This window comes from Berghia stephanieae, chromosome 1 (assembly GCF_034508935.2).
Source record: "Berghia stephanieae isolate SIO BIC M18660-M18661 chromosome 1, UCSD_Bste_1.3, whole genome shotgun sequence".
Lineage (NCBI taxonomy): Eukaryota > Metazoa > Mollusca > Gastropoda > Nudibranchia > Aeolidiidae > Berghia > Berghia stephanieae.
Window position 1 is genome coordinate 39999051 of NC_088360.1, and position 25000 is coordinate 40024050.

Consider the following 25000-nt stretch of genomic DNA (forward strand, 5'->3'; position numbering starts at 1 on the left):
ATACATACATACATACATACATACATGCACACTAACACGCACACATACACTTTCTCTCTCTCTCTCTCTCTCTCTCTCTCTCTCTCTCTCTCTCTCTCTCTCTCTTCTCTCTTTCCCTTTTGTATTATTCATGCATTTACAACGTGATGTTTATAAATGCACTGTTTAAAGTGAAACGACATGCATTCATTTGTGACCCCCCCCCCCCCTCCCTTCCAATAAATAAAAAAGTAATAACAATAATACCAATGCTAGGGTAAATCTTCGACAATACTGTCATGAAGACAGCAAGCACTGAAGGCATAAAAACCATTGGAATTCAATCATCACATTCGTAACTTCTAGATTCATACATATATATATATATATATATATATATATATATATATATATATTATATATATACAACAACAACAAAAAACATAATACAAGCAAAGATTAACACTGAGCAATTATATAGCGCAATATCCACTTAACCTACACAAAGCTCTATATATGAGGTTCCGAACCAACAGCAATACTTAACACGACGCCTGTTAGGCGAGATATTACGATTATTTCCCCATAGAGACAACGCTGTTAACGACCTGGTACTCATTTTACACATGAGTACGGTGAGAGAATGTAGTAAAGAGCCTTTTTCCAATGACTCAACTCTGCGCCGCTCAGAGCGGGACTCAAACCCAAGACCTACCAATCCGAAGGCTAGTGTCATACCACAAGACAATACAGATGCACGATTACCAATTGAAAGTTTAAGGTGAGTGAGTCGAGTCGAGGAAACAACCATTAGTTGAACTATTGAACTACTACTCACTTTCTTTAGACAGTTATCGACCTGTATTGTGATATAATAGGAAACAAACTTGTGATGTTAAAAACAGGTTCCAATCTCATTGGAAGTGTAAAACCACTCTTCCAGAGGACTGGATACATACATTGTGCAATTGATCTTCTGGTTTCAGAGTGATGACATTTTATTTTCTAGTTTAACCTCTGCTTTTCTTCAGTAAAGACCATCCACACTCGCTATTTTACGTCCCGTAATTTTAAGAATCTGCCTATAGATAGTATGCGCTCGGCTAAGAAGCTCACAACATTGCCATCCGGAAGTATAACAGACCAACACACAAAACTATGTGTAACCATAAACTTTTATAGTCTGGTTAATACAGTTTAGTGAGAATTACTCATAAACGCGGATGGCAAAAAACAATAACAAAGGCTTGAGTGACGTCAACTTCATTCTATCAATAGCCTACATCTTGCTACTAAAATGGTTATGCCACCTTATGATTGAAATAAATGTCAACTGTTCATTATTATTCCTTTGAAGGACTGCCACATGTAACATACCAATACTCAAACCTGTGTGTAATCTTTTTTGATAGTTTGCGTTTGGCTAAGAAGCTCACAACATTGCCATCCGGAAGTATAACGTACCAACACACAAAACTCTATGTAACAATGAACTTTTATAGTCTGGTTAATACAGTTAAGTGAGAATTACACATAAACGTGGATGGCAAGAAACAATAACAAAGACGAGAGTGACGTCATCTTCATTCTATCTATAGTCTGATTGATAGAATTTAGTGATGACTAATCATTAAAATGGCATGCTAAACACAAAAACAGTGACCTATGGAACGAAATTGACGTCACTCAGTTCATCGTTATTGTTTTTAGCCAGCCATTTTCATGGGTGGTTTTCACTAAATTCTATCAATCAGACTACAAATCTTTAAGATTACACACAGTTTTGTTTGTTGAAACGTTGTTTCCGGCTGGCGAATGTTGTGAGCTTTTTTCACTAAACGCACAGAATCAATAGCAGATCACTGACCCCATTCCACTCGGCTCGCTTTCCACCATCGGTCAATAAGTGCCAACTACTTGCCTATTATTGACGAGATAAAAGATGCAAGAGGGGTGAACATGAACGTTTATCATGACAGGCGAGTCGCCCGGGGGGGGGGGGGGGGGGGGGGGGGGTGTCTGTGCCGGTAAGACAAGTGCAACAACAATACATCGTCAGTCAATCGTCTGAGTGAGTACACAAAACACTCTGCCTACCTTGATGGTGAGTCGTCACTGGGGTGAAAGAGGTCGGTCGGATAGCTCAGGTTGACGGTATCTCAAAACGCGCGCTGCATAATGGATAACAATCTTTTTAAAAAAATTGTTTGTTTAGATTTTTAAAGATTTATAGGAAAGCGTGAGGGGGAGGGCTTGGGAGGAATTGATTGAACTGCCACGGGTTGAGAAAACATATTTTTTTAATTGGGCATGAAAACTTCTTTTCTCGTATATTATAATATTATATTAGTCGATTAAAATGACCCCCAAAATGCATACAAAGGAAATTGAACAAGAGGGGTCTAGTTTAAATAAACGTTAACCCCCTCCTTACCAACTACAGGAAAATCGTCCCATTTGTTACGGTAATATAAACATTTTCCTTTTTAGACTTGCTTTGTACGTCAATCCTAGATGCAGTTGAGATTTTTTTTCTGACCCCCCCCCCCCCCCCCGTCCACCCAGAAGTGATTGGGTAGATGGGTCCTTTAGATCTGTCGGAAAGTACTTTGCGATAGACTAGCATCCTATTCAAAGGGTAGTTAGCAATTTCTATTGTCCCGTTTCACGCTATAGAAACCGGGATAAACTCCGGCTCCATGGACCTAACGGCTCTGAGGGACTACTTTTTTTTGTACATCATCTCTCTATTGCATCCTTATACTTACACATCTTCCAGATCACTAAGATAGTCACCTGGTAAAAATAAACTTTTAGTTCCTCTTTTTACATACACTTGTTTTGGCGGGCGGTCATTTAACTTTACCGTCATGGAACAGCGTGTATGGAATTCTATCTCTAAAGCCGCCAAGCCGAGAACAACCCACTATTAATTCTTATTAATCGAAACTAAAACATTTCCTTTTCAGGTCTGCCTATTTTAAATCTGAGACAAACTATAATATTATTATGGCTATAACCCTGTGTGCGAATATTCAATTGTGTATCTGCGTGAGTGTGTGTGTGTGTGTGTGTGGTGGGGTGGGGGGGGGGGGGGGGGGTTGTGGGTTGTTTTTTTTAACCACTGGAAAGCACACTGAGCATTATATAGTTTTGAAATTGTGCAATAGAAATGCCATCTATAATAATAATAACAATAATAATAATAATAATAATAATAATAATAATAATAATAATAATAATAATAATATATGATGATGATGATGATGATGATGATGATGATGATGATGATGATGATGATGATGATGATGATGATAATAATAATAATAATATTCATCATAATGATAATAATAATAATCATAATAATACAAATGCATCTAACAATAATAATAATAATTAATATTATTATGATTATTATTATCATCATCATCTCATCATCATCATCATCATCATCATCATCATCATCATCATATATTATTATTATTATTATTATTATTATATTATATTATTATTATTATTATTATTATTATTATTATTATTATTATTATTATTATTATCATCATTATTAGTATTATTATCGTCATCATTATCATCATCACAATATTTGAAGAAATATCTTTGTTACAGCTAGCTATAAGAACTCATTGCTGTTTTGTAAAGCTTGTCTGGGTGAGCAAATTATATTCAGTATGTAATTATTGCTATTGGGTTTGTAAAAAGAGTCAATTTCTGCATTGAGTGGGTATACCACTGCGGAAAATAATCCTGAAGATGGTAGGCAAGGAGGGAGCTCAACCTCTGGATATTCGATACACGTGTATTATATAGCTAATTAATCAATCTATTATAAAGGTACTATACTAAAATCTGGGCGGCCCGATAGCTCAGTTGGTAGAACACTTGCTTCACAATCAAAGGGATGGAGATCAATCCCGAGTGTAGTCGAGGATTTTCTCTGAGCCCCCTCTCCCCTGTCCACCCAGATTGGGTAGTTGGATTTGTTTGATCTGGCGGGAAGTACTTTGCGATAGACTAGCGTCCTATCAAAAGGGTAGCAAGCAATTGTTATTGTCCGTTTCACGCTATAGAAACCGGGATAAACTTCGGCTCCGTGGGCCTAATGGCTCTGAAGGACTACTGTTTTTTTCTATATTAAACTCTCAATAGTGAAAATGTTAATTCAAGCAATAAAAGGAGTGGTTAATTCATTTTATCAAAGAAACAAAGATTCCGATCCTACAGGAAACAAGAATTGTAAATACAGGGCTCGAGCATTGTGGCCTGTGATCTTAAACAAATCTTGACCTCAGCAATTTAATATTCAGGGAGGGTTGCTCAAAATCCTGTAAGATGCGACACATTTATCATCCCTTCTCTCTCTCCATCAGCTTTCGTTCTTTTCTCTTTCCCTCATCTGATTTCGACAGGCTGGCATCTCTCATTTTATTGATGTTATGCGTTTTGGTAAAATACTCACGACATCCGCCGGCCAAATATAACTTAACAATGCACATAACTATGTGTAGCCGTGAACGTTTATAGTCTGATTTTATATTATTTAGTGAGGACTGATCAACAAAATAGCTGTATGAAACAAAACAAAACAAAAACAAAGAGCTGACTAACATCAATTTCGTTCCTCTCTCTCTATCTCTCTCTCTCTCTCTCTCTCTCTCTCCCTCTCTCTCTCTCTCTTTCTTCTCCATGTCTTTCTCCATTTGTCTCCTTCGCTCTCACAGCTATTCTCGTTTTTTCCACTTATCCTTCACTCTATCTGTTTTTCATTATGTCCCTGTCCTTCCCACATCTCTCTCTCTCTCTCTCTCTCTCTCTCTCTCTCTTTCTTTCTTTCTTTCTTCATCCTCTCCTCTCCCTCCTCTCCCCTCCTCTCCCTTCTCTACTTTCTATTTATATTTATTGTAGGTCTCTCTTTCATTCTTTTACCATAGATTTCTCTCCATCAATCTCTTTCTCCCCCCCCCCTCTCTCTCTCTCTCTCTCTCTCTCTCTCTCTCTCTCTCCATTGCATTGCATCTTCATTTACAATCCTATAGACATGCATAATTTATGCTTCGTTCTTTTCTCCTTATCACTTAGACCTGACTTACCCCTTTTGGAGCGAGAGTAATATCTTACGGTATAAAAACATCAAAGGAATAACTACGTTTTTATCTCTGTTACTCTATAAACAGTACAGCAAGTGGCATCGTTTTCACACCATAATTACTAGTATGAATGCAAGTCCCACTAAAACACATCAGATCAAACGCCTCTCATAACAAACCCGTGTTATGATACAAAACCTTATCGCCAGCTGTCTGTCTGTCTCTGCTCTGCTGTAATCAAACTTGTAATACATTTATTACAATAAATAATACCTATCTTTATGTTACGCATAAAGATAAAAAAATTTCCATCTCTATATCTTGCAACTTATAGTTTTTTACAATGTTATCTAACCCTTACGGTTTAGGCCTGTATTATTGGAGCCCATAGCATACATCAGAAAGGAAAAGAAGCATGCATTCTTGGAGTCAACTCTTCTGATGTAAGTGGTGAATTTGACTCAATATTGACTCTTTCAACGTCTAATGCTCAAGATCAGCTTACGTCGTTAGCTTCTATTTGACTAGAAGGGTTCTGTTTCATTCAAATACTGTTGACATCGGTTAGAACTTTTAGGATTCAACGACTCAGGCTTCAATAGCGAAACGAAGGAAGTATTCAGATTTGACTCTGTTCAGAGGGGGAAAATCACATAAAATTGACCAAGACAATGCGTGATGCGATGATTAGCTTAACTCCTGATAAGGACGGTTCTCTTTTAATCCCACCCGACTTTTACTCTAACATTGACTGAATTTAAAATTAAACCACTCGGGCTTCAATAGTGAAAGTTGAGTCATAGAAGCTCAAATTGTTCTTAGCTGGGACTGCTTTCCAGGTGACAAAGGAAGCCTAAGGCGTTAAAGACATCATATCGCATTGCTGTAACTGTTTTCTTAGTGAAAACGGTAACATTGTGTAAAGTTAGAATAAAGTCGAACCCCGTTTCTATAAGGTTAAAGACCACCCGTCTGAGCTTTTTCATTCCCTCTATTATTAACCAACTCAAGTATTCATGATAATTAGCTTGAAAAAATATTACTACGATACTTTTAACTCTTACTTTTTCTGTTCTAAAAGAAACTATTGTTTATTTGTAGCGCAACATCCATTAAATGTACCCAATTCTGTAGAAGTGACGCCAAATCAACATAACATTTAGGACAAGACGCATGTAAGCCGCTCGGCGCTTTTAGTAGATATTTCCTGTGACAGGGAAACAATATTATCGATCAGGTACTAATTTTACACCCAAGTGCAGTGAGATAATTGAGCTTTAAAAAAAAATAATTGAGCTTTTATATAGAGAACTATCCACTAAACGCGCCCAAAGCGCTTTACAGTGTAAAGATAATGTGGGTAAAGAGTCTTTTCCAAGGAGTGAACACAGCGGGACTCTACCCAGGGACCTATCGGTCACAAGGCAGCAGCAGCTTCAAATGGTTTCACATTACAAGGTTATGATGCTCTATCCAATGCGCGAATTCATTGCCGCATTCGAGTACGGCCGTGAACCCGCCCGGTAGAGCCGTCACAACACAACGCTCAATTAGATGCTCTGCGGTTCGTTTAAGTTCTTTGTCACAACTTTTATACGTGGCCTATCATCCCAATATATATCATCAGAGAAAGAAAATGTCGAGAAATGTTAAGTTCGTAGGCGTTGCAAGGGGTTTAAAACACATCTATTACCCAGACTCTGAAAAAAAAAACCCAAACACAGATACATTAACAAACATTTTGGCCAGAAATCTCATCCTTCAAATATTGATCTATTAAAGCGACCTTCAACTTGACAAAACCGCTTAAAGAAGTCCCTGGAAAAAAGTCTCAAGGAAGTCTCAGGTTTGAGATATTTTGACAAGATGAGGGTCAATTTAATCGATCGATATTCGAAGGACGAGATTTCTGGCCAAATTTTTTAAAATGTGTTTATTCAGAGTGCGATAGTATAATCTGATGACAAAGCACATCCTGGTTGTTACAGTATCAGGTTTTTTTCCACTGATTTATTTTAATTAAGGCTTAATCCTTGCACGTGTTATTGTATGCATGTGTGTAAGTGTGTGTATGTGTGAGTATGCATGTGTGTGAGTGTGTGAATGTGTGAGTATGCATGTGCCTTGATGTCCATAACTTAAATGAACTTTTGCTGTTGCTAGAATAAATATTCAAAGCTGAATTAATACGATAAAAAAAAAAAGAAATGACCAACAATTTTAATCATTATACATTTATAATATAATCTAGATAGCTTAGTTAAAGAAAGAAAGAAAGAGAGAGAGAGAGAGAGAGAGAGAGAGAGAGAGAGAGAGGAGAGAGAGAGAGAGTGAAAGAGAGAGAGAGAGAAAGAGGAACGAGAGAGAGAGAGAGCGAGAGAAATAAGAGAGACAGTCAGAGCGAGATAGAGAGAGAGATGTAGAGAGAGTAAGAGATAGATAGATAGATAGATCGATAGATTGATAGATAGATAGATAGATAGATAGAGAGAGAGAGAGAGAGAGAGAGAGAGAGAGAGAGAGAGAGAGTGTCTCAAGTTCTAATTATAGATGGTAGATAAAAATTACTTTCTCGGTCCATGTCGCGTTGTTTGCTATGATCGGCATGTGCTTTAGTAGCCTCTTAGTACTTAACGTTTAAATTTAGCAAGTCGATTGACATGTTTTGCCGTCTCTTCTGTTAAGTGATGAATCATGAATCTCTCATTCTCTAGACTGAATACCATCAAAAACGAAACAAAAATAACCCTTCTCCCTTTTCTAGCAAAAGAAAAATACATAAATCATGAGTAAACCAAAAAAAAAAAAATAAATAAAAAAAAATCAATAATTTAATAAAATCTTATCTATATCCCCCTCCATAAAACAGCTCCAGAGAAATGAAAATATATTACCTAAAATCAAACAAAAACAACGAATTAGACAAGGAGTGTAACGAGATAAACAATCAAAACCTAAAAAAAAAATACTTGAGCTTTTATGTAGTGCAATATCCACTAAACATGCTCAAAGCGCTTTACAGGTGGTCCCTGACAACAGCAACACGCAGCATGTAGAACGAGTCATGACGCGATAAGGCGATATTACAATTTTTTTCTGACAGAGACAACGCTGTTAACCACTAGGTACTCATTTTACACTAGAGTACGGTGAGAGTATGTAAGTAAAGAGCCTTTTCCAAGAACTCAACTATGCGCCGAGCGAGGCTCGAACTAGGTCCTTCTGATCCGAAAGCGAGTGTCATACCACAAGACCACATAGCCGCATTATCAACATTCATCTTTGTCTCTCGAAAATATTATCAATGACCCAATAATAGATCTTAAACTTTTCGTAAGCAAGATAGATTATAATATGATAAAAGGATAATGATAACGATTTTGATACTGTATACACTTAATAATGTGTTTATGACAATGATAATAACAATCCATTGTTAGTAATATAACTTCCTTTTGTAGCTCTCAAAACGGTCAAGTAGGTGTGTCAAATAACCACTTATTTTCTTCCTATAATTAGACTCGTTATAATATAGCCTTCTTATTTATAATGAAAGAAAAAATAATAAATCATACACTCGTATAGCGCCTTACATCCACGGTTATCGTGCTCTGCGGCGTTTTACGTGATAGAAACAATCCAAAGACTCGTGACAAATTATAGTAAGCATGCATATAGGAACAAATCATATGCTACGACATAGTGTATATATATATATATATATATATATATATATATATATATAATACACACACACACACGCACACACACACACACACATACAATATAAAAATATATATATATATATATATATATATATATAATATATATTATATAAACTATGGTAACAATCATTCGATGAGTACAGTTTTTATCAAGGAGTGATAATAATATAGGATTGTCCTTAGTGGATTATTAAGTATGCGTGTGTTATATCTATCTTGTTATTGTCGCTTGGCATCCAACGCTTAAAAAAAACAAAACAAAAACAAAACAAGAGCAAACCCAATAAATGTCACATAAAATCAACAGAAAATCAAATCAAATCACAAGAATATGTGCATACACACACTCAAACACACACAAACCAACACACAAAACTTCTCTCCCTCTCCTGACACAAACTCAATGATAGAAGTAATTTGTCAAATATTATGCTACGTTTATATTATATAACTCCTACTTTCTTCAGAATATGATACAAGGCTATTAATTGTAAAACCAGACAGACAAACACTGGAACTGCCGTGCTCTGGGAGAAAAAAGACCTAATACATCTTTAAGAATTTGACCAGAATACTCGTCCTTCAAATATCGATTGATTAAAATGACCCTCGTCTTGTCAAAGACTCTAAAACCTCAAAATTCAAGAAAATGTTCAAGAAAGTTCCAGGTTTGAGAGAATTTGACAAGATGAGGGCGATTTTAATCGATTGGAATTTAGGGGATGGATTTTCTGGTCAAAATTTGTTTCATGTTTTTTTTCCCCGAGTAGGACCCTAGCCATCGTTATGTTACACTGAAATCCAAAAGGACTGGTATTTTGACGTCATTATTTGGTTTTTGCACCGCCTAGTGAGTTGTCGTTAGTAGAGCCCATGGAAACAAATGGTCCCATTGGTTGAACTATTGAATACAACTCACGATTTGTTTTCTTTTGTGGCAAAAGACTGGCATTTTGACATCATTTTTTGGTCAGTGTCAGCGTGGCCTTCGTAAAGTTATGGCCTGACACTGACCAAAAAATGACTTCAAAATGCCAGTCTTTTGCCACAAAAGAAAACAAATCGTGAATTGAATTCAATAGTTCAACCAATGAAATGACTTGTTTCCATGAGCTCTACTAACGACAACTCACTAGGCGGTGCAAAAACCAAATAATGACGTCAAACTGCCAGTCCTTTTGGACATAACTTACAACCTGACACTGACCAAAAAAATGACGTCAAAATGCCAGTCTTTGGACACAAAAGAAAACAAATCGTGAGTTGTATTCAATAGTTCAACCAATGGGACCCCTTGTTCCCATGAGCGCTACTACCGACAACTCACTAGGCGGTGCAAAAACCAAATAATGACGTCAAAATGCCAGTCTTTTTTGGTTTCAGTGTCAACGTTCAGTGTCGGAATAGCTCATGTTCTGATGCTGACCCTGGGGCATAATATTTAAGTAAGTAAAAATAAAAAAGGAGTCCCAGTTGCTATAGATAGAATGCGCTTGGCCAAGGAGTTCACAACATTGCCATCCGGAAGTATAACGGACCAACACACAAACTATGTGTAACCATGAACTTTTATAGTCTGGTTAATACAGTTTAGTGAGAACAACTCACAAACGCGGATGGCAAAAACAATAACAAAGGCCTGAGTGACGTCATCTTCGAACTATCTATAGTATGAAATTGACAATATAATTAATTGCTTGCTAAGTTTTGGATAGAACGCTAGTTTCCGCCAGTTCTAAAAGACCCGACTACCCAATCGCTACTGGGTGGACAATACGTGGCCTCGAAATATCAATGTTGTTTTGAAAAATTAAGTAGGTACACAAATTGTAATAGAAACGCGATCTTTACTTTTCAAAAAATGCAACTCGAACTACGGAATATCCAGTTAATATATGACGCTTGTGATTCTCTTTTGATCACAATATCAGCGTCAAACAAAAACAAAACAGTACACATCTTACACTGCATTTATATAGATAGTATGCGCTTGGCTAAGAAGCTCATAACATTGCCATCCGGAAGTATAACAGACCAACACACAAAACTGTGTGTATCCATGAATGTTTATAGTCGGGTTAATACAGTTCAGTGAGCATTACTCATAAACGCGGATGGCAAAAAAACAATAACAAAGACCTGAGTGACGTCATCTTCGAACTATCTATAGATAGAATGAAGATGACGTTATTCAGACCTTTGTTATTGTTTTTTGCCATCCACGTTTATGAGTAATTCTCACTAAACTGTGTTAACCAGACTATAAACGTTCAAGGTTACACAGTTTTGTGTGTTGGTCCATGATACTTCCGGATGGCAATGTTGTGAGCTTCTTAGCCAAACGCATACTGTCTATAGACATGCGTCTTTGTGGGTAGTATGGTAAAATTGTATATTGTTACCCATCAATCCATGGGCTCTACCACAGGAATAAATTCGATGCTCTTCAATTTTCCCGTGTCTCGCTCGGAGGCTATTTTGAGACTTTGTCATTTGATGACCGTCTCTCTCTCTCTCTCTCTCTCTCTCTCTCTCTCTCTCTCTCTCTCTCTCTCTCTCTCTCTCTCTCTCTCTTTAAAAAAATTCCCCCCCCCCCCCATGATCTATTCATTCCATTCAAAATTGTTTGTACGAAAGCGAATGAAGCTTTCATAAAATGGGACAAAACACTAAACACGACATATTTCGGGCCAAATGCGCTTCTTCAGCCAACAATAGTTAAAACAGTAATATAATACTTCACGTTAAATCCAAGTATATGGGTGAAAAGGAAGGGTTTTTTTTTTTAACCCGAAACTTTCCTTAATTATTTGTATTTTGTTTTTCGTTTTTCTTTTTGTATCTGTTACATTCAATTATTTGTTCATTACGTTTCCCCGACAACAACAGCTACCATTAGTTTAGTACTTATTCACTTTCACCCCATAGTCAGGATGTACACAATCATTCACAATCATGTACCATCTGTAATATGAGGAATAATCTATAGATGCTGTGCGCTTGGCTAAGAAGCTCACAACATTGCCATCCGGAAATATAACGAACCAACACACTCTATATGTAACCTTAGACATTTATAGTCTGGTTTATACAGTTTAGTGAGAATTATTCATAAACATGGATGGCAAAAAACAATAACAAAGACCCGAGTGGCGTCAACTTCGTTTTATTTATACTGGAAAATAATGTCAATTTCAATAAGATTGTTTTCATCGCGCAGAGACAGCAGAAATCGACGTTTCAATTGATACTGAAATATCTACTTATAGATAATGAGACATGTGTTGTTATATTCCATCTTCATTCAAATATTTAAAACAACAAAACAAATAATAATAATAATAATAATAATAATAATAATAATAATAATAATAATAATAATAATAATAATAATAATAATAATAATAATAATAATAATAATAACAAAATTAACTCACCCTGTGACATTTTGGAAAAAATTGCGAGAAGGGCAAGGAGGAAATATCCACTAACAGTCCAATCTCATTCTGGAATTGTAAGAACTCACTTTGGCAATCACAGTTCCAGATCACTGAGCCCAAAAGGGGTGAAATGGTGTACTTTTCATCCGAGTGTAAAACCACATTTCGAAAAGAATGTTTAATGGTAATCATTAAGATGTTATTATAAACAATAGTTGCTTCGAGTGACAGTTACAATACTACAACTTGTTGCTTTTGATTTTACGACTGAAATCCTATGTGAAGAAAAAATGAAGCGACATATCTAGTTTTCAAAGAACTCAAAAGCACACCTTACATTTTAAAGGGCTTAGATTCTTTATTTTAACAAAACAAGGCTAATAGTTTTCAAAGATCTGAACAAATTCGCACACCTTACACGCTTACACGTTCTGAAAGTTAATACTATCTAGCCAGATGACTCAACCACGAGTTCTATAAGTTGACGATAACATACCCAGTATCCAGTTATATTTAAATGATATTATGTGATTCCGCTATGTCTACACATCAAATGAGCCATTCTTTGGCACAGTTTGTACACATAAGGATGTAGATCTCCTTCAGTTTTATTATAATACATAATTTTCACATCTCACTAGTGTCACTACCAGCAAGGAAATGAATCATTTTCTCATTCTGATGCAGTATAGCTATTTGTATCATCGATAACGGATGCTCTCTCTCTCTCTCTCTCAACATTAATATTACTCTCTCTCTCTCTCTCTCTCTCTCTCTCTCTCTCTCTCTCTCTCTCTCTCTCTCTCTCTCTCTCTCTCTCTCTCCTCCAATCTTCTCTAATTCTGTCTCTCTAAGCTCAGTCTGACGTAGGCACATGCTTCTCAGAATTTTCCGATAGTTTCACTTTATTAAGCCAAAGTTGTTTTTGCAAGAAATTAGAAACATCAGGAATTATTGATAACAAAAAAAAAAAAAAAAAAAGAGTAATGAAAAATCATGCAAACAAAATACCTCCCCCCCCCCCCACCCAAGAAATCAACAACAAAGAATGAAATATGGTAAAAGTATAAACAAACCACGTAATGCTTTGCGTTTTAGTGTGAAAACTCTATTTCAAAAGGCGTTAAGAGTATTTGAGAAAAGAATAAATATCATTTTGTTGAACTGACAATCTGTGTCTGATCGTAGCCAAAAGGACTGGCAGTTTGACGTCATTATTTGGTTTTTGCACCGTCGAGTGAGTTGTCGTTAGTAGAGCTCATGGAAACAAGTCATTTCATTGGTTGAACTATTGAATACAACTCACGATTTGTTTTCTTTTGTGGCAAAAGACCGGCATTTTGACGTAATTTTTTTGGTCAGTATCAGGCCATAACTTTACGAAGGCCACGGTCTGATAGTCAACAGACATTGATCAAACAACTAAATTGTGATAAACAAACAAGAATGGTGATATGGTTCCGAATTGAGTCAATCAATGGAAACAATTTCTAAACTACCACTGAAAAGATTAGGACTTTTGAAATATTGCTAAAAGTATAAAAATAATAATGTTATTTTGAACAAAGGCCCAACGTTTTCCAAGAGGCTTAAATAGCAAGCATTTGGCAAAACAAAAATTCTCCAATCTGGCAGCTTTGATTCCATGCCGTGTCGTCCTCCCCGTCACCCTGTCACCCCCATCGACCTGCTCCCTGGACAAATTGCTGACGAGGCAAAAAGTCACAGCCTGTCTGTGTGTCCGTCTCCCGCTCACCAACACACTTAGGAATGACAGATGGAAGCAGTGAACGAATAGAATGAATGACAGAAACATGCATGGCGTTTCTCTCTCACTCACCAGCTCAATCCGTGCTTGGATCCACGACGGGTGACAAGAAATAAAAGGAAGACAAAAGTCGTTGGCGTTGGAGCTGTTGGTGACAGCGTGCCCAGTTCGCTTTGACCTTAACATAAAGTCCGCGCGTTCGAACACCTGTCTTGGGATATACGTTTTTACAACTTGAAAATAAAAAAAATCCCCCTAAAAACCCCAGCAAAATCACACAAATAGAAACCAACAAAGAGCTTTTTTTTTTTTAATCCATAATATTATTAGATCTGATTTCAAAATTCACGTCTGGAAACCTTTCCTGACCTCTATCATAAGGCCAAAGCTACCCTAAGGCTTTGACATCGCAACACATCAACAAAAGCTGAATGAATAAAACAAAAATACAGGAGCAGACGAAAGATGATGGACGATCAATGAACATAAAATATACATAGTATGCGCTTGGCTAAGAATCTCACAACATTGCCATCCGGAAGTAAACGGGACCAACACATAAATCTATGTGTTAGCGTGAACGTTAATACAGTTTAGTGAGAATCACTCATAAACGTGGATGGCAAAAAGCAATAACACAGACCTAAGTGACGTCAACTTCATTCTCTATATTATATAGCATAGAAAAGCGGATAGAGGAAAGAATAAAGTATTTGCAAAAAATAGAACATAAGAAAAGAGGATAGAAAGATTGTTGGACAAAATCATCCATGCAGTTAAAAGAGAAGTATTTTGACGTATGACCTTTGACATTGACATCTTCAGTTCATGCCGAACATATAAAAAATCGATCTTCCAGATCTTGAAAAAAGCTCACGATTTTGTTGCGGACACAGGGAGGTGAGTTTAAAATGCAAGGGGATTTGCATAATATTACCGTGTGATTCCATTAGTCAAGTGTAAATACATTGTGATAAACGATCCCAAATAAAAAAGACCACCTGATCGTAGCCTTCGTTTACTTATAGCCTGACAAGTAGAAAAAAAAACCCAAACGTCCTTTAGAGCCATTAAAGAGCTGAGCGACGTCAACTTTATTTGCTCTCCCCGTTGGTTGTACTTTTGAATACAACTCACTGTTTAATTTCTTTTGGTGTTCATCGTCCTCCTATTGTGACGTAACTTTTTTAGCCAGTGTCAGACAATGTTTACAAAGGCTATGACCCTATTCGACTGGAACCCTCCGAGTACTGGAGGTGACTTCGGTCTCTGAGAACTAATGAACTAAAATCAATATTACGAGGGGGAGAAAAAAAACCCGATGTGTTTATCTCTAGCTCTAAATTAACGAACATTTTTCATTCCAGGAAAAGAGCACATTATCTGTTGCTGCTGTTTTGAATATACAGGAAGAGGAGGAGGAGGAGGTAAAGATGAAAAAGAAGAAGAAGAAGAAGAAGAAGAAGAAGAAGAAGAAGAAGAAGAAGAAGAAGAAGAAGAAGAAGAAGAAGAAGAAGAAGAAGAAGAAGAAGAAGAAGAAGAAAGAAAGAAAGAAATAAGAAAAGAAAGAAAGAGAGAGAGAGAGAGAGAGAGAGAGAGAGAGAGAGAGAGAGAGAGATTTTATACTCTCGAGCCTCTCACAACACCAAATGATACTTATGATAATCGGATCAAACACGAGGTGAGTGAACGATAAAGCAATGAGTGATGGATGTCTGGATGGATAAAGGGATGGGTGGTTGGATGGATAAAGGAATGAATGGATGGATGGCTGGATGAATGGATGGATGAATGGATGAATTACCATTGGAGTGACAGAAAGTCGATGATATCCTGCCTGATATCCAGTATTGACAGAGGCAAGCAGATGATGATGATGATGATGATGATGATGATGATGATGATAATGAAGATGATGTTGTTGGTGACGATGATGTGATGATGATGATGATGATGATGATGATGATGATGATGTATTATTATTATTATTATTATTATTATTATTATTATTATTATTATTATTATTATTATTATTTATCAAAATTATTATTTTGATGATTGTGATGCCCATTCAGTACAAGTCGCTTGTTAAGCGTCCTTATTGCAATGACACTTACAATATACGACATTCCTCATGAGTAGGTCAGGTATTCATTTACAACTGAGTATCTGGATCGATGAATGAATGTATTGATAAAGGGATGGATGGATGGCTGGATGGATGAATAAAGCTATGGATGGATTGGTGGATGGATGCATTAATGGTTAAAGGGATGGATGGATGGATGGTTAAAGGGATGGATAGATGGGTGGATAGATGAATGAATGGATGGATGGATGGATGGATGGATAAAGGGATGAAAGGATGGGTGGATGACAAAAGGGATCGATGGATGGGAGGATGGAAGAATGGGTGGATGGATGAATGGATAAAGAGATGGATGGATGGGTGGATGGATGGATGGATGGATGGATAAAGGGTTGGATGAATGTTTGGATGGATGGATAGATAGATAAAGGCATGGATGGATGGGTGGATAGATAAAGGGTCGGATGGATGGATGAATGATTGGCTGGATAAAGGGATGAATCGATGAGTGGATGGATGGTTGATGGATGGATAAAGGGTTGGATGGATGGGTTGATGGATTTATGGATTGGTGAATGGATGAATCACCATTGGAGTGACAGAAAGTCGATAATGGCTATCCTTGGTCAAGTGGAATGTGATATGAATGAAAGTAGGCAGAGGTAAACAGATTGAATAATATAATGATGGTGATGATTATGATGATGATGATGATGATGATGATGATGATGGTGATGATGACGAAAATGATGATGATGAAGGTGATGGCGATGATGATGATGATGATGATGATGATGATGATGATGATGATGATGATGATGATGATGATGATGGTGGGGATGATGATGATGATGATGATGATGAAGGTGATGACGATGATGATAATGATGATCATCACGATGATGATGGTGATGATGATGATTGTGATGATGAAAATGATGATGATGAAGGTGATGGCGATGATGATGATGATGATGATGATGATGATGATGATGATAATGAAGGTGATGAAAATGATGATGAGGATGCTTGATGATGATAGTGCTAGTGGTGGTGGTTATGCTGACCTAAGCATTGTGTTCTTGTAGGATACTTAACACAAATTAAATAGCTACAGACAGTGACGGATAATGTAAAAGAGCATGTACAACAAGAATACTCCAAAAAGCTTACTGTAAACTATGGACTTTGGTTCCATTTGGTTTAATTTTTGAAGAACGTTGAGCATAAAGAATTCATGGAACTGTTCTACATAAATGATTCTATTTATTTAATGAATTAAGCCAAAATTCACGATCATTGTCACTCATCCAGCCACAAGCGACTGATTTCAGAGAGAGAGAGAGAGAGAGAGAGAGAGAGAGAGAGAGAGAGAGAGAGAGAGAGAGAGAGAGAGAGAGAGAGATAATGAGATGGCGAGAGCGGAAACGGTGCGACACACAACCAGGCCTGGTGGAAATTGACTGCATTGACAATAGTTTCAACCTAATTTCTTTCTGGGACTTGGTCATTGTTATGGTCGACTTAACTTGCCAACGAAGCATTTCGTGCTGGAATTACACTGCCCTACTCTGAAAAAAAAACAGATATATTTCAATTTTTGGCCAGAAAATCCGTCCCTCAAATATCGATCGATTAAAATGACCGTCATCTTGTAAAAAAAAAATAAAAAAGAACCCAACAAACCTTTCAATTCTGGGACGTTATTAGGCTCTCAGGTTTGAGAGTTTTTGACAAGATAAGAAGGACCATTTAGATTGATTGATATAATTTAAAGGACGATTTTTCAGGCTAAATTTTAAACCTGGTGTGCATCAGAATGCATGTCCGGTGAAGTGATCAACAAGTCGGTTGATCGATTCGAAGAGGATAGCATAGTGCAAAGATCAATCAAGCCAGATCAATGAAGAGCAATCGATCGTTCCAATCAATGGATCAACTTTCTTCTAACCTGCCCCCATTCCCCCACATTCCCCCACACGTGCATACACATACACACACACATACAAACACACACACATACAAACACACGCACACACATACAAACACACACACATACAAACACACACACATACAAACACACATACACATAGACACTTTTCCTTCTACTTTCACTCATTCCTTCCTTCGAGTTTGTCCTCAAGTCAGATTGATTCGTCCAATCGTGAAAAAACAAAACCAATGACGAGGGCATGCTGAACTAATTTTCGAGATGAGTTGCAAGGTAAGAGAGATAGAGAGGGGGGGGGGGGTGGAGAGAGAGAGAGGGAGAGAGAGAGAGAGAGAGAGAGAGAGAAAGAGAGAGAGAAAGAGAGAGAGAGAGAGAGAGAGAGAGAGAGAGAGAGAGAGAGAGAGAGAGAGAGAGAGAGAGAGAGAGAGAGAGAGAGAGAGAGGGAAAAGGTGCGACACACAATAGAACAAAATTCGCACACATAAATATGCAGAAAGGATAGTTGTGGGGTGGGATTAGGTTGGGTTGACTTCTATTACTGTGGATCAAATTCGTGATTCAAAACGGTATTATGTCGGGTTTAATCAAAACCCTGGAAAGTGAAAGTTGAATAAAATGATTGGAATTACAAACTTCGGATTTTTTTGCAACCTACGGAATTGATAGATAATTAATAATTGAGCTTTTAGAATTGAGCTTTTATATAGAGCAATATCCACTAAACGTGCTCAAAGTGATTTACAAAGGGTCCCGGGCCAACAGCAACACTTAACATGTAGAACGGGACATGACGCCTGTTAGGCGATATTACAATATTTTCGGCGAGAGACAACGCTGTTTACGGACAGGTACTCATTTTACACCTGAGTACGGTGAGAGAATGTGAATCAAGAGCATTTTCCAAGGACTCAACTATGCGCCGAGCGAGGCTCGAACCCAAGACCTCAGATCCGAAAGCGAGTGTCATACCACTAGACCACATAGGCGCACAAATGAATAGATAAAGATAAAAACATAGATAAAGATCTGAACAAGTGTGTATGAAAGGTGACAGACAAAGCAAGAATAATAATACAAGAAAAAAAAAAACCATCCCAAAAAATCAGTTCACCTCGACTTGCACCGATGCCTGCTCCTTAATTTCTTAAGAAATACGCTTCAACAGTCGTAACGTCACATCCCTCGCAATAACGCATGGTAACTTAGTAACTGGCTCTAAACTATACTACCGGAACAATGGCGGACGCCCTTATGAAATATTTCTCCGACATAAAAGCGTATCTAGAGGAAAAACACATTATAAATCTGATCATGTTTTGACTTTTACACATTCTGATCACAAGACATATGAAAAGTTCTAGCCAGCATGAAGAATAAAAAGTACAGCTTTTCTTTGTTTAGAACCACGATGGCCGCCGTTGCTGGGCGACGTGACATCAGAATATTGAATCCAATTGATATGAAGCGGCTTGAAGTTAAGGACTGTCAAAAGTAATAAACAATAATGGATATAACAGCTTCAAAAAGAACAACATGCCAAACACGGAATGTTTCCGGCTCAAAACTCTCCTTCAGCCAACAGCAAAAACGGTAAAAACTTCATTAAATTCATTATTTTAACCCTCTCCTTACCAACTATAGGAAAATCGTCACATTCGTTACGATACAACTGACAATTTTCTCATTCTGATTTCTCTTGTACGTCACAAAATTTAAAGAAATACTTTGATTACAGATATTAGTAATAAACACAGTTGTAGAGCTTACTTGTTACTATTTTGTTTCAGTAATAAAAGTCTATTTTTGTGTTTTGTGGAAGTGAATGTTCGGGGGAAATTCTAAAAATAGCCGGTAAGGAAAGAGCTAATAACCAGATAGACGGCAACAATTGTAATAGGTTTCACCATATCAAACATCCCCAGTCGAGACGTGCTGATGTAAAATACAGATATGGAAAAGTGTTTTGTGAAACAGTGCCAGGCAAAGGAAAGAGAAAATGCAAGAAAAAAAATAATTTTAAATTAAAAAATCAGTCTACCGCGGCTGAGTTGAGAATGGTAGCACGACTGATTTTTTTTTTTTTTTTGTCGCTTTGCAGTATTTGTTTTTACTCGGATTTTCCTGCCAAGACGTTCCAACGACATATTAAGTATTTCACTCTAAATCACCTTTCATTGCGATCTATAGATAGTATGCGCTTGGCTAAGAAGCTCACAACATTGCCATCCGGAAGTATAACTGGAAACGCACATAACTATGTGTAACCATGAACGTTTATAGTCTGGTTAATACAGTTTGGTGGGCATTACTTATAAACATGGATGGCAACAAGCAATAACAAAGACCTGAATGACGTCATCTTCGTTCTATCGATACCAGTAACAATTTCGGTGAGCCATCTTACTTCTTGGTAAATAACAATATGCCCTACCGCCATATCATAAGAATAGTCGCCTAGGCATTCCACGAAGGAATATAGATAATTCATTAAACAAGATGTCTGATGTCAACAGGAATCACCCATGTTGTTCAAGTGAGCAAATTGGGGGTTAATAGTTTTGCCCACGGAAAAAAAGTGCTTGAAGTGGGGCTCGAACCCGGGACCTTCCGGGTCACAGTGCAATGCCTTAACCACTCGGCCACTTCGCCCCCTCTTGTTAAAAATAAGAGGAATAAGAAAATAACGTTTACATGTAATGTGACTTTATTTAGTATTATGTCTGCTATCCTATTTATTCAGTATTCCATATTAATTTGTACGTGATTCTTGCTTGCGGAGCTTGTGTGCCTGTGTAGGAGAGGATCATAAAAATACTAACGAAAAGGTGAAAATGGAAATGCTTCGGATGGGAACAGTACAGACAATGGACGTTTCGGGTACAACCCCTTGTCAGCAACACAAACAAAGGAAAGTTGAAAACGAATAAAAGAAGGGTTTGTACCCGAAACGCCCATAGCCTATACTGTTCCCACCCTAAAATCTTTTCCATTTTCACCTTTTCGTTTTGTGCCTGTGTATTATAGATTGGCCCAAAATAACGCCTTATTTCGTGCAAGAATTAATTTATTATTTATATGATGTGGTCTCATTGTATGAAGCCCATTGAATTACATGTGTCAGAGCAATCATCGTCCATCGTTGATGTAATTCATTGTGTATATCAGTTCATCGATTGTTGAATTCAATTAACAAGAACGAATTCTCTTGGTACATAATTATGTAACAATTGTGAAAGACACGTAGAGACAGAATAAAGACAAATCGAACCGTAGAATATGTACACACCCGTAATCGCTCTCTCTCTCTCTCTCTCTCTCTCTCTCTCTCTCTCTCTCTCTCTCTCTCCCTCTCTCACACTCACACACACACACGTACACACACATACATACACACACACACACACACACACATATAATATATATATATATATATATATATATATATATATATATAGCGAATGTTTGAAACAATATTGAAGAAGTTGAATAAAATTACATTTAGATTATAAGAGAAAGAAAGAAAGAAAGAAAGAAAGAGAGAGAAAGAGAGGGAGAGAGAGAGAGAGAGAGAGAGAGAGAGAGATAAATAGATAGATAGATAGATAGAGATAGACAGATAGATAGATAGATAGATAGATAGATAGATAGATAGATAGATAGAGATAGAGATAGAGATAGATAGATAGATAGAGAGAGAGAGAGAGAGAGAGAGAGAGAGAGAGAGAGAGAGAGAGAGAGAGAGAGACAGAGAGGGCGGGTTTAGATTTAGATTTTGTTTAGACCTCGTTTTTAAAGAGCTGAATCACTTTATAATTGCCACGTATAATTATTGTTATTATGACGTACTTACCAATAGCTTTAACCTTAATTTTAATCAATCGTTTCCGTGATTGTTGAGCTGGAGAGAACCTTCAAGACACTTCCTGGTCTCTAGAAAGTAATTGACAATGTCTGCCTAAATGGAATACCTTGCACTTTGGCCGTCGAATAGCCGGTTTAAAATAAATACTGAACATAAACTCAAACAAATGTCATGATTAATGTCTCGTCCTATAAAATATGTTAAGTGTTGCTATCGGCTTTTACCCCTATTGAAGCGCTTTGAGCTTATTGGGCCATATAAAACCTCAAGTACAATATATATATATATATATATATATATATATATATATATATATATATATATATATAGTAATAGTAAATAGTAAATAGTAAATAATGAATTTATATAGCGCCTATAAACATCCACGTTAATCGTGCTCTGCGCGCTTCACATACTAAAAATAAAAATGTTTAAAAACAACAAAATTAAAAATCACGACACTACATGATACATAATAAGCGTGCATACAAAAAACAAAATCTAAGCAACATCTATTTTATGAAAAATAAGCCTCGCGGAACAACTCAGTCTTCAGACATTTCCTGAAAGATGATAAATTTTCACAGGACTTTGTCCGATGACTAAGTGCGTTCCATAGGCGTGGAGCTATGAATGAAAAGGCTTTTTCACCGAAAGTGGATTTTGAGGTGGTAACTTTTAGAAGTTGGGACTGAGATGATCTTAAATTTCGAGTGGGTTCATATTTTTTAATCAGTTCCTGCAAATATTCATGTGCCAATCCATCCAGACATCTAAAAACATAGCACAATATCTTAAATTCTATCCTATACTTCACAGGAAGCCAGTGCAATTCCTGGAGAACTGGTGTTATATGATCTCTTTTTTCTCGTTAATTTTAAAAGTCTAGCCGCTTTATTTTAAATTTATTTTGTAGTTGATGAATTAATCTACTATGACAGCCAATGAGAAGGGAATTGCAATAATCTAATCTGCTAGTAATAAACGAATTAACAAGCATCTTTGTAATATCTTCATCAATATAATGTCTGATTCTTCCAATGTTTCTAATGTGATAGTTACAACATTGGCATATTTTTTAAAACATGATCTTCCATGGTTAACCCTTGATCTAAATACACCCCAAGATTTCTCACACAAAGAAATAGGTTTAATAGCATTTTCACCCACTAGTATCTCATTTGTAGATATTTTTGAGAGTTGATACCTATTTCCAAAAATTATCATTTCCGTCTTGTTATCATTAAATTTAAGTTTGTTTAGTTTCATCCAATCCTTTATGTTAGCAATGCAATTTTCCATAACAGATACTAATGACAGCTCTGAATATTATATATATATATATATATATATATATATATATATATATATATATATATATATATATATATATATATAAAATCAGGCATCTTGCTCACAATGCTAGATTTTATTCCGGTTTCGGTCGCATTGAACTTGAGTCAAAGTTGCGTTCACTGGACCAAATTAGACCCAAGTACAGTTGTATTGGTAATTGAAGTCTTTTTCTTTCTTTAAAAATCTGATACAAAACTAATTCAAACCAGCTCCGTATGCACGTGAGTTGGGTAAACCGCTGATTGAGCTAGATAGAAACGTAATCATTAACATTTCGTTAAATAAATAGACACAAGGTGAATAGAGATATAAATAACGTGTTGAAATTTGATATAATATAGGGCTTAACACAAGACAACCAACTTTTCAGCCCTTTGCCTTCGTCCGGTTGTGACAAACAAACCAGACACAAAATATCGTAAAAATCACATTTAGTTAACTCACTCAACCCTAACACCGACTATATCCGTAGCCGGGTTACTTTTACCCCATGCCTGTTAATTACATTTTTCTGAGACAAATTATAGGCGTAGTATCAAATCTAATGCTTTTAGTTTTTACATGTTTATGGTCATTGAATAAAATTATCAATGTATATGCTCATTTTATATACATTTCTTCCAATTTTGAAAAGTAGCAAACATATCTAGGATTGAGTGAGTTAAATGTGGCAACAGAGAGCATGGGTGGGGGACTAGGTAGAAGAGGAAACAAGAAGAGTATGTAGATGCTGACATTTCTTGTTACAAAATGTGATAAGAATGAGAATAAAATTTTCTTGAAATAGAACACATATCATATAGACATACATGAACAAATTTAGTAGTGGGCAGGTTGAGAAGTAAAACTAAAAGTTTGCGTGTGCTTAGATGACCCGTGCCGTATGGAAGGACCGAAATACGCTTCAACAATCGTAACGTCACTTCTCTCGTAATGACGCATGGTAACTTAGTAACTGGCTCTAAACTATCGGAACAATGGCGGACGCCCTTATGAAATATTTCTCCGACGAGCATAAAAGCGTATCCAGGGGAAAACAAATAAAATTATAAATCTTTTGACTTTTACACATTCTGATCACAAGACATATGAAAAGTTCTAGCCAGCATGAAAAATAGAAAGTAATGATTTTCTTTGTTTAGAACCAAGATGGCCGCCGTTGCCAGACGGCGTGACATAAGAATCGTATTGACTCCACTCAGCTCTTTGTTATTGACCAAATTGTATTTATCAGACTAGAAACGTTTAAGGTTACACATAGATTTTGTGTTTTGGTACGTGATGTGATATTCGGCTGGCGGATGTCTTGAATTAAAAAAAAAAATTATTGGGGGGGGGGGGGGGGGGTTCTAATAAACGTATAGATAGAACGAAGTTGACGTCACTCGGGTCTTTGTTATTGTCTTTTGCCATCCACGTTTGTGAGTAATTGTCACTTAATTGTATTAACCAGACTATAAAAGTTCATGGTTACACAGAGTTTTGTGCGTTGGTCCGTTATACTTCCGGACGGCCGTGTTGTGAGCTTCTTAGCCAAGCGCATACTATCTATAGACAGTATGCCCTTAACTAAGAAACTCACAACATTGTCATCCGGAAGTATAACGGACCAACAACATACATAACTATGTGTAACCTTAAACGTTTATAGTCTGGTTCATACAGTTAAGTGAGAATTACTCATAAACGTGGATGGCAAAAACAATAAGCGACTTGAAGTGGTCT

At 36.7% G+C, this 25000-nt stretch overlaps 1 long non-coding RNA gene across 4 annotated transcripts in view; it reads right to left on the minus strand.

Annotated features, from left to right (window-relative positions):
* The window catches only part of LOC144974390 (uncharacterized), a 73287-nt gene that overhangs the window by 31271 nt on the left and 17016 nt on the right, over window positions 1-25000 (minus strand). The window contains exon 1 of one of the 4 annotated variants that reach the window (XR_013645736.1): window positions 12247-12807. The exons of the other annotated variants lie outside the window; for them this stretch is intronic. This is a non-coding gene — a long non-coding RNA (uncharacterized LOC144974390). Of the gene's footprint in view, window positions 1-12246; window positions 12808-25000 lie in introns of those variants that run through there. 4 annotated transcript variants of the gene reach the window in all.